General features: G+C 40.8%; 1 long non-coding RNA gene across 1 annotated transcript; it reads left to right on the forward strand.

Annotated features, from left to right (window-relative positions):
* Positions 1–1,057: 1,057 nt before the first annotated feature.
* LOC128249677 (uncharacterized) lies at positions 1,058–12,010 on the forward strand. Its single transcript, XR_008265789.1, has 3 exons — positions 1,058–2,820; positions 3,265–3,333; positions 6,086–12,010. It is a non-coding gene; the product is annotated as an uncharacterized LOC128249677 (long non-coding RNA).
* The last annotated feature ends 20 nt before the right edge of the window (positions 12,011–12,030 follow it).

Genomic DNA, 12,030 nt, shown 5'->3' on the forward strand with positions numbered 1-12,030 from the left:
AACCATCTCTTCCTCACATCTCCTCCTTCATACACAATGCCTACCTCCCACTCCCCAATCCTGTCCTCACAGCCCTGTTTCTCTGTATCATTGTTATTCGGGAGCTCCCCCTCTCACACCCACACTCTATACACCCAGGTTTTCAACACTTACTTCCCCTCCCCACTCTCTAATTATGCTTCTTCGGTAGTATTCACGAGGGCTGTTTTGGTTGAATCACAGAAATTAGCAAGGGGAGTGGTATTTGAGAAAACTAGATCACCAAATCCATTTTCTAAATACAACTACACTCCCCCTCCCGCCTCACTCTAGCCTTCATAAATTTTCCCTCTTATCCCCCCTCACTACTGCCATATATTAAACCGACAATATCTCTTCCTTTTAATTCCATATTACCATTTACCTGCTTCTCTCTTAGCATTTAAACATTCTTTTCTGGTATTTCTCCTGCCCCCCCCTCCTACTCATAACCTTACAACTACATACACCTCTCCTACTCCATACTGTAAACATGCTCCCAGCACAAAATATTCATCAATCGAAAACCTGTGGTAGCCACCACGATTCTTCTCCATTCACTCTTGCTTTCTTCATGCATAAATACTTTTGTCTCCCCCTTGACTAAAAACATTTCCCCACCCTCTTCGCCACACATTACCTTTCTAATACCACTCCCCTTGCTAATTTCTGTGATTCGACCAAAGCAGCCCTAGTGAATAATCTTTTCTACTCTAGGCACAAGGACCAAGATTTTTGTGGGAGGTGGGAGCCAATTGATTAGATTAATCTCAGTATGCAACTGGTACTTAATTTATCGACCCCGGAAGCATAAAAGGCAAAGTTGACCTCACTTGAGTTTGAACTCAGAATATAAAGACAGACGAAATACTGCTAAGCATTTCGCCCGGCGTGCTAACAATTCTGCCCACTCACCACCTTAGCAGCCCTATTGAATACTACCGGACAAGTGATCTTATTCAAATTCCTCATTCCTCTCACTCCCTTATGTTTTTTTGCTTTTTTCTTTCTTTGAATTCCTTATTTCTCTCTACATTTATGTTCTGTGCTCTCCTTCTCTGCTCTCCTTCTCTGCTCTCTTCACATTCTGATCAAACCCTCCATGTATTAACATGTACCTCCTTATTACAATGCAAAACTTTCATTTAATCCAGATATCCTTGGCCTGACGAGTAGCCTGTGGTATACACCTCGCTTGGACATTTATCACTTCGAGATTCTGCTTGTATTGAAACACATGTAGCCTGGATCTTATTCTACTCCATTCTATAAGTTTTGTGTGTGTGTGTGTGTGTGTGAAAGGCAAATTGTGTGTGAACAGCTATGTTACATGGCAGTGAAACATGGACTGTAACAGTTGAAGACATGCATAGTGTTGAATGAAATGAAGCTAGTATGCTTCACTGGATGTGCAATATCCATGTGCATGTTCGACAGAGTGTAAGCATTTGAGAGGAAAGTTAGGCATAAGAGGCATCAGATATGGTGTACAAGAGAGATGACTGTGCTGGTATGGTCATGTGATGCATATAGATGAGGACAAATGTGTAAACAAGTGCCGGTTTCTAACTATGGATGGAACCTGTGGTAGAGGTAGACCCAGGAAGACATGGGACAAGGTTGTGAAGCATGAGCTTCAAACTTTGAGCCTCACAGAGGCAATGAGTAGTGATTGAGACCTTTGGCAATGTCCTGCGCTTGAAAGGACATATGAAGCCAAGTGAAATCATGGTTGTAGTTGATGCTGGTGTCACATAACTGGCACACGTGCCAACCTTTCAAGTGTTGGGCCTCACAGAAGTAATGACAGAGAGCTTTGGCATTATGTCATGCTTAAAAAGAAGAGCCATCAAGCCAAGTAAAATTGCATTCGTGGCAGATACTGGTGTCCTGCAAATGGCACCCATGCTGGTAGCACGTAAAAGCACTCATTACACTCTTGGAGGGGTTGGCATTAGGGAAGGCATCCAGCTATAGAAAACCATGCCAAATCAGACTGGAGTCTAGTGCAGCTTTCCAGCCCTGGTCAAACTGTCCAACCCATGCCAGCTTGGACAACAGACGCTAAATGATGATGATGATGATGATGATATATATATCATCACTATCATCATCATTGTCGTTTAACAACTTTTTTTCCTGCTGGCATGGGTTGGATGGTCTGACCAGGGCTAGTGAGAAAGAAGACTGCACCAAACATCTGTGTCTGTTTTGACATGGTTTTTATGTCTGGATGCTCTTCCTAACTCTGACCACCCCCACAGATTGGATTGACTGCTTTTTATGTGACACCAGCACAAGCAAAGTCAGTTTTGGCAAGGTTTTTACAGCTGGATGCCCTTCCAAATGGCAACCACTTTACAGTGTGAACTGGATGCTTTTTAAGTGGCACCGGCACTGACAGGGTCATCAAGTACCTTGCAAAACAAGAATCCCTTGAGAAGGGTGGGGAATTGGAGGAGGGGTTCTTGTGTCAAATGATGAAATGTTAGAGAGACAGGAACATGTACCTTGCTGTAGAGGAGGCACAAGATTACCTGACCTGAGAGATAGGGGAAGAGAGAGAGAGAGAGAGAGGTAACAAGAAATAGAACAGAAACAGGTGTACTGCTGTAAAGGAGAGGTGTTTATATATATATATATATTGCTATTTGTTTATTTTCAGCAACCTCATCACCAAACCCATTCCTTCCTGGTTCACAGCAGCAACCAACCTCTATGACACCCAGAACAATTGTGGCATCTGGAGAACATCCTTGCATTAAAATAAGCTTAACAATTGATTCAATTTCTAATGCATCTGTGAGTAAATAGATTCATGTAACTTATTTATATTTACTTGTTATTTCTTATCAGTTTTTTTTCCAGCTGGTTCTTCGCCAATTTCGGCTAAGAATTTTTTTTCCTATTATTTACCTTTGTTTTCCGGTCTCCCGTGGATGGTGACATTTGCTTTGAAGTCGGTGAGGGAGATGAGCGCGCACACATCCACACCGACTGACTTTCATAATATCAATTATATATATATATTTGTGTGTGTGTAGGTAGGAGCCCGATAATATCGTTTGTAAATTCTTGATTGTTTTAACCTGATTTTTTTTTTACTGCGCAAACTGGTTAGTTAGGTGGTGTGCCCTCGCTTTACCTTCGCCCATTTTGTGACATACGACAGAAATAATTATAAAACAATACAATAAATATGTTTAAGACGTCTACAAGTTTTCTTATTTTTATTTTCGTTATCAGTTTACAGATAAAATCAATTACAGAACTCAGTGGTTCTTTGGCCGCTTCTATCATTAATAACTGATAAAAGTAAGTTACCTCCCCTTGTATCGTCTTAATATTGACAAGTGTCCGTTTTCCGTTTTATTTTTTAGTATAAAATATTTTAAAATAGATGAATCTTCCTAATTTTTTGCACACTTCATTCATTTTGGATATATTTCCCATTTTCATATATATTTAAAAAAAAATTAGGCGTCATTTTCTTCGAGAGGTGAGTTTCGAAAAGAGCGTCAGCTGTTTTGGCTGCGATGAATTTTCTGTTTCGGTTTTGTTTTCTTGCTTTCATTTTGACAGCATGAAGGGTCGTGACTTGCACATTTATTAGTTTTTTATTCACATATATCCTTCTTCCTCTTCCTCCTTTTCTTCTTCTCCATTTTTTTCCTTCCTTTTTTTCTTCTTCTCCCTTTTCTTCTTCTTCTTCTATTGACTGAGCCCATTGTGAAGATAGTCTTGTCACCTTCCTTTGGCCTGCAAGGGCCAACTGTTTTCTTTTTTGCTTGATAGCCTTAGCGAAAGAGGTTGTGTGGTGAGCCAGGTTGAAAGGGCTGAAGACAGACACTTTCTTCTTTGACTAAGCCCTCCTCAGCTTTTTGAAGCTTCACTTGATAAGGAAAGTGATGGTGGAGAAGGAAGTTCTGCCCCACCCCCTAACAATGTGAATGTTGCAAGAATGGTCCAAGTGAATGGGTCTACTCTAAGCATACTCCTGTAGACAAAGTGGAGAGAGCCCTTACTCTGGTGGTCAGGACTCTTGTGGATTTGTAGTGTTTCCACGAGTAGTCCTAGGAGATCCCCACCCCCTTTTCGAGAATCTTGTTATAATCAATTGCTTTTCATTATTTATACTGCTTTCATGTAACCCTACATTTTATTTGTCCTGTGTTGCCCACAATGTTTTTCTTAGTGTAAACTCTTTGTGGTCAATAAAAAATTATTATTGAGTGAGAGAGCAGTGCATGTCATCAAAGTGACACTGGGGTAAAATATACGAAGCCGAGTATACCCATCATGACTACCCATCTGATAAGGGTACACCAGGCACATGCATCACAACCATATGTGCACGACATGGTGATCTCATATCAAGATAAACAGCACATGACCTTGTAGGTGGAGCTCAGTTAGAGTTTTCTTCAGGTTGAGTAACCATCCTGCTCAAAAGATCACTGAATAAGGTTTGTTTAAGGATGTTGAACGAAACACCCATGTCTCCAGGGGTGAGTTATCCAAACCTCAAAGAATTCCTCTTAAGACATGGCTATGATGCTTCCCAACTACTTCTGCTCGTGATCACAGATGCACATATCAGCCACTAAGGGACGTGTTCAATTGATTAAGGTAAAACAAATCTGTGGTATTGAGCAGAATATTTGCTGTAGCCCATCTTTTTATACCAAGACAAAACAATGTACATGTTAACACTTCCAATCAGTTAAGATCAGAAGCCATGAAAGCCACTGCCTGGTACTTATTATTAAGGTGGTGAGCTGGCAGAATCATTAGCATGCTGGATGAAATGCATAATGGTATTTCACCCATCACGACATTCTTAGTTCAAATTCCGGTGAGGTCAACTTTGCTTTTCAGCCTTTTCTGGGGTCGATAAATTAAGTACCAGCGAAACACTGGAGTCAGTGTAATCGACTACTTCCCGTCCCTACAAATTTGAGACATTCTGCCTTTAATAGAAATGATTATTATTGTTGTTGTTGTTATGGGTAGTGGGTAGCGATTTTCTTCACTACTTCAGGGAGTGACGACCCTGCCTGACACGAGTCCTGGGCTCAGCTGGCTCCGGCTGACAGTACCTGGTATGGGCCCCTACCCAGGGTTACAGAAAGGAGACAACCTTCAAAGAAATCCGGAGTGGAGCCCCGTAGGCGGTTTAGTGTTCGACTCGACACTCTTCCGGCAGCTCCTGCGACCAAGCTGGTGCCAAACGTAATGCTCTGCACTCCTTCGGACAATGTCAGCAAGATCGAGAGAGGAATCCTGACGATTGGGCTAACCCAGGATTTTCTTACATCCAGCCCAGGCCTGCGCAAAACTGGAGAGGACAGGAAATGTAAAAACCAGACTGGATCAGTTTATGCACAACTCCATTGTCTCCTGAGATAAAAGGATGCCAGCAGTTATTGTTATTATTATCACTGAGGTCAATGTAATTGACTCTTCCCCCTCCCCAAAATGGCTGCCCTTACAGCAAAATTTGAAACCATTATTATTATTATTATTATTATTATTATTATTATTGTTCAGTAGTTTTATTTTTATAACGTGCTTTCACTTCACTACCGAGTGCAGCTCTGTGTGCCTTGGGTATGTGCTGTGGTTTGCTGTGGTGCTCTTATGGTTACTGTATTGAAAGTGTTTTGCGTAGGATGTGTGCAGTACCCAGTAGTGCAATTTTCTGTATGTTATATATATTTGTAAGTCCTGATGTTTTTGTTATGTATTTGTCTGAATATTTTTTTATTATACCTAAGACACCTACTATGATAGGAATTGTTTCTGATTCTAGATTCCACATTCAAGTTACCTCTATCTCCAGGGCTCTGTATTTTGAAAGTTTCTGTTTCTTTTAGAGATGAGATGTTACAGTATAACTGAAAACTTTAAGAGGGGGAGTGGCAGGGGCAGTTATGAAATATCTTTATGTAATACAACACAGACATTTAAATTGATTGGGTTTTTCTAAGGATTTCTCTGAGACGTGGTTCTCCTGGGATATTATCTAGATGTTTCTGACATCCCTTTTTTTTTTTATCATACCTAGGGCACCTACAATAACAGGAACAGTTTTGGTTTTAAGATGGCACTACCAGTTCAAGATAAACTCTTCAGGTCAGACAGGCTTGTCTGAGGTGCATGCAGAGAGGCAAAACCATTCTGCATGCTCTCGTTTAGTGTCCAGGCATTGCTGACTTATGGAGTTATGTTGAACAGCTGCTGTCACGTGTGGGATGGATCCGTCTGTTGTCTGAGTCTGTAGTGATGATTGCACTGCCATCCCATTTCAATCAGGCAAGTAAGGCAATTTTCCTTTGCCTGGTGGCTATGGCAAAAGTGGTTGTTTAATGGGCAAGGTTGAAAGGCCTGAGGACAGATACATTCCTCTTTGGTAGAACTCTCATTGACTTCCTCAAGTTTCACTTGAAAAGGAAATTGAGGGTGGAGAGGGAAGTGCTGTCCTCGAGTGTGTTTATTGAAAGGTGGCTGAAAGTTCCAAAAATGGCAAGAGTGGATGGTGTAGACCTGTGAGGTGGAGAGGGCACTTGCTCCCAGGGTTTCATGGAAATCTCGGACAGTGGGGTTCCTCGATTATCCCTAGAGGCCTTCCTGTATCATCCTTCCTGCCACTTTTTTTCTAAACCCTTGTATGCTATGCATTTGTCCCTTCTTTTCCAGTGTAGACCATGTATACTTAATAATCTTTCTTTCTTTCCTTTTTTATCATTTCATTCTATGTAAACCCCAGCACTTTATGTCTGTCTTTGTATTACTCCCCTCATCCTTCACACTTGTGGCAAATAAATGAAAGAATTATTATTATTATTAAGACCAAAGTTGTTAGTAAGAAGGAAGATAAAACTCTCTTTGTTTCAGGTAAATGGCCCTGCTCCATATGTAAGGCCAAAGGAGTTGGAAGAAATTCCATGTGCTGCATCCAGTGTAAACTATGGGCAGTGGAATCACAGGTAGATTAAGAGATAAAGTTGTCTTTGTATGTGGCAGATGTGCAGGAACAATAAGCAATAAGAGCACACAGGAACTAGATTCTCTCAAATGCCCAGGAGGTTCTCCTGAGGTTGTAGATAGTTTCTGTTACCTAGGTGACCGAATTAGTAATGGTGGAGGATGCTCTGAAAATATTGCTTCTAGAATAAGAATTGGGTGGAGGAAGTTCAGAGAGCCATTACCTCTGTTGCCAACAAAAGGCCTCTCTCTCTCTCAGAGTGAAAGGTAGACTCTATGATGCTTGTGTTTGAACGGCTATATGTCATGGCAGTGAGATGGACTCTGTATGCATAAGAAATGTGTTGACTGGAAAGAAATTATACTCCGTTGGATGGGCAACATCAGTGTGCATATGCAACAAAGTGCAAATGTATTGAGAGAAAAGTTGGGCCTAAGAGTCAAATGTAGCTTGCAAGAGAGAAGACTGCATTGGTTTGGACATGTGATGTGTATGAATGAGGACAGCTGCATAAAGAAGTGCCAATCACTGAAAGTGGACGGTGTCCATGGAAGAGGGAGACCCTAGTTCTTCTGTCTAGCTTTGCTATTTCACTTTTTGTCACAAAAGCTGCTAAGTAAAGATACTGGCCAAGTATTTACAACTTTCACTAGATTCAGACCATTTAGCTTTGACTTCATTGGGTTCCTCACCCTTCTCAGTTTTTGTTTTCATTTCTGTTGTTAGTTCCCTGTCAGATCCTAATACTCCGAGATAGCTATAACTCTCTCTTTCTTTTAATGATTTTTTTATGTCTGGCCATTTAGTAATTGGATGCCTTCTGGTCCTGGTCCCTTCCAATTTAGCATTCTTCCTAACACTTTACTCATTAATGCACTAGATAATCTTAGATCTGGCTACTTCTTCCTTTGTTTTCTTTAACTACCCTGCATCTCCTTTTGATTGTCTGGCTTATACCAAATATTAGTCCAGAACATTCTAGCTTCTTCTGCATTAGGGTCCTCATCTTCAGTACTTTCTTCTCCTCTATTTATTTGGTTGTAAGATCTCTTCTGGTCTGTCTCGAGTCATTTATTCTGTTGATACTGATCTGTTGTTTTCTGATATCTGGAGAGCTTGCCTGCTATTTCTGTTACACACTGTTTCAACTCTTCTATTACTGTCCCAAATCCTTTCTCTCTGACTAAGTATCTTTTCTCAAGAGATTTGAATCTTGTGTTTCCTATCTTGTTCAGTTTCCAGGGTTTCTATTCTACTCAGATCTTGTCTTAAAGTCTTCTCCTTATTTTGTAATTTCCTTTTTCACACTTGCCTTTTTCTAATCTTTTCTAGTGAGATATCTAATCTTCTAGTAACTACTTCCCCTCCTGCAGAGATCAATAAGTTAGTGCCTTCTGTATTTTTAGTATCCATCCTGCTGATAACAGAATCTACTTTCCTAGTCGTATCTAGCAACATCCTTCTATCGGTACCTTTTAATCCTGGCAATCTTTTTCTTACTTCTTCTCTCATTACTTCCTGTAACTCATCTAAAATCTTCTGATCTTCCTCACTTAAATCACTTAAGTCACTGGTGCCAGTTGTCCCTTTCTTATTGTTATTTTTTCCTTTAGCTTCTTCTTTGGTTTGAGATGTATCTCTTATCTTTTATGCTCTTGTTTGTCTTTCCTACTGCCTGGTCTTTCTTTTCCAGTTCTCTTGTGATCTCTTCCACCTCCAATTCCACTTTCTTTTCCTATTATCATTAGCTTGATCAACTAACTTCTGCTCAGTCACTTTAAACATGCCCTTCTCTATCCAAAGTATTAACATCCATTTTCTATAGCCCCTTCTTTTAGGTGCACTTTCTAAGTAGCACTACATCACTACCCTGTTTTCTTTGCTGATGCTGTCTTAGGATAAGAGCTGTGGTTAATCTGCATCTTTACTAAACCACTACCAAGCAAGAGGCCTTCCCCTGAAGGTCCAACCTCATTTTTACTGTTACAACCAGAGTTTCTACACAAACTCCTGTCTCTTATAAACTGGGGTAATGCATTGCTCATCAACATCATCATCATCATTACTAGTACCATTTGACATCTGATAGTTTCAAGTAAGTTTTTATCGCATCACTTGTAACATTTTTTGTGCTGCAGAGGTGTGTGCAGCATTGTGTTGTTGTTTTTTTTTGTCAATGAGGGGGGGGGGGTATTGCCTCAGTATGTTTTGTTATGGGGTTTGGACTAAGTCTTTTCTTGTATTAGTGTTTGTATTGTGTGTTGTGTGTGTAGTGTAGTTGTGTTCTTCTGATGGTTACTGGGCCTCTTTTGTACATGTTGGGCTTTGTTCATTTTATTGCACATTTCTTGTATGAGTTCATTCCTGTGTGCTTTCGGGGAGTGTTGCATTCGGGAATATGACTTATATCGTTTCAATGGAGTCATCGTCATCTGTCCATCATTCTCTTCTGGTTTTGTTAATCATTTGGGCCGTGACTTCTGCACTGTCTGCAAAGAAGTGTGTGATCTTGCATTTTCATAATGAAAGAGAATGCCCTTACTATTATTAGCAAGTGCTGGATGTTTCTGAGGGATCACCACCTTTAATTTGTCCATCTTGTCACAGTACACACCCAAACTGATGGTCCTGTCCATGGGAAGAAACTTCCTTCCAATCCCACCAAATTGTAAGTATAACCTTCTTCGAGTGAACCCCTGCTTTGGAGGTTGGTTCTGGCAATTCTTCACACTTCTCCCATGATTGTTTGTGCTTCACATTGTTATAGATCACAGGTGTCAAACTGCAGGACCGTGGGCCACATCTGGCCCGACACATAATTCTATCCAATCTGCGAGAGAATTTTAGGCATTTTGTAATGGCTCCGGCAATATGAAATGCAAACCACAATTTCCCCAATTTAGCAGCCTTGTTCAACGAAAGGCTGCCTGAGAGCCTTCTTGCATCTATCAGAACAAGTTAAATGACAGTTGTGTAGTGCATGAATGTTTGTTATCACAGTAACCTAGCAACAGGATGTTGCTAGTTTTGGATTGGTGCATAAGAGATGAAAGTAGTGTTGTGCCCAGATATTGCATCACTCCTCCCCGCTTATGCCATATCAAGCGCCTGTCTGTAGATGCACGGTCTTAATTTTAAATCAAAGCCAAGAGAAAAGTTGATTCTGAAAACAGGGCCTTCCAAAGCACTGGGAGGCTCAATATATATTTACCAATATTGGCTGTAAACCTGTGTGTCTGATATGTGGAGATAATGTGGCTGTGATCAAGGAATATAATCTAAGACAGCACTACAAGACTAATCATTGAGACAAATTGCAAACTTTGAATGCAGAACAGAAGCTATAGAAGGTAGAAGGAAAGTAATTTTGAGCTGTTTTACAACCCATTTGCCATCGACATGGAAACTGCACCTGTTCATTTTCAGATGGAGCCCATAGAGCTGTAGTGTAATGGGGTGCAAAAGGCATAGTATGACAGTGAGGGGCCTGCACAGTTCACTCGTTTCATTCCTAAAGAGACGCCCCAGCTTCGTCTACATGCGGCTCAAATCTTTAGCATGTTTGGTAGCAGACATCTGTGTGAACAGCTGTTCTCTGTGATGAAGATTAACAAAACATCACACAGGAGTTGTCTCCCTGATGAACAGCTTCTGTCCATCCTGAGAATCTCCGCAGCATAGAACCTTATTCCATAATATAAACAAACTTGTTGCCAAAAAATGATGTCAAACATCCAGCCCTAACAAACTGGAATAAGAGCAAAAATTGGTATCCTTTCATTTAATATTATTTTAACTTTTGTCTGTTTTAACTCAATGTTTAAAAAAGGTTTAGTTTCCCACTGTTTTATGAATGTTTATCCAGTTTGGCCCACAACCTTAAATGTGGTTTTAGAGTTTTGATCCCCTACGTGATTGACTTTGACACCCCTATTATAGACCATCCATTTTTTTTTGGGGTCTCCTGTCATAATTTCTAATTTCTCATTTGATAAGAGGGATAGAATGGAATGGAAATCCTTTTTTTCCCCTTCTGGAGCATAGGGCCAGTTTCCCGGTTTCCATGGCATATGTGTTCCTGCCTAGCTGGACGGGACGCCAGTCCATCGCAGCTTTTTATTCAAGAAACAGGAAGAAAGAGTGAGAGAAAGTTGGGGCGAAAGAGTACAACAGGGGTCACCACCACCCTCTGCTAGAGCCTCGTGGAGCTTTTAGGTGTTTTCTCTCAATAAACACACACAACGCTCAGTCTGGCAATCGAAACACCGATCCTCCGACCGTGAGTCCGCTGCCCTAACCACTGAGCCATTGCGCCTCCACGATAAGGGGGATATAACATGATATTTTGATTAATGTTTTAATTACTGATTTGAACATCATATGGTTGTATCCTTAACAACATTCTTTGCAGTCTTGGAGGTGCTTGTACAGTGTTTTTGCTTTCTCTATTTTCCAATTCCTTGTGGTCTGATTCGGTTTGGAACTTTTTCTCATTCACATATGGATGAAATTTTTCCCAACCAAACTATTTCCTTCCATCTGCCAACTGGAATTCAGTTGGTGAAATTTTTATATTGTACAACAGAAAAATAATCTATTTTCATAAGTTTTAAGATAGTTGTGTTACAAAATATCATCACCATCATCATCCTTTAACATCCATTGTCCATGCTGGCATGGGTTGGACGGTTTGACCAGGGCTGGTAAGTTTGAAGGCCTTCACCAGCCCCCAGTCTGATTTGGCATGTTTTCTACAGCTGGATGCCCTTCCTAACACCAACCACTCCGAGAGTGTAATGGGTGCTTTTACATGCCACTAGCATGGGTGCCATTTGTGTGACACTGGTATCTGCCATGACTGTGATTTTGCTCAGTGTGATGGGTCTTCTGAAGCATGACATAATGCCAAAGGTCTTGGTCATTGCCTCCCTCAGACCCAACGCTCAAAAGGAACTCAGCCACCCTGCCTCCATGAGGCCCAACGCTCAAAAGGAACTCAGTCACTTTGCCTCTATAAAAAAACA

The sequence above is a fragment of the Octopus bimaculoides genome, chromosome 1 (genome assembly GCF_001194135.2).
Source record: "Octopus bimaculoides isolate UCB-OBI-ISO-001 chromosome 1, ASM119413v2, whole genome shotgun sequence".
In the NCBI taxonomy this organism is placed as follows: domain Eukaryota; kingdom Metazoa; phylum Mollusca; class Cephalopoda; order Octopoda; family Octopodidae; genus Octopus; species Octopus bimaculoides.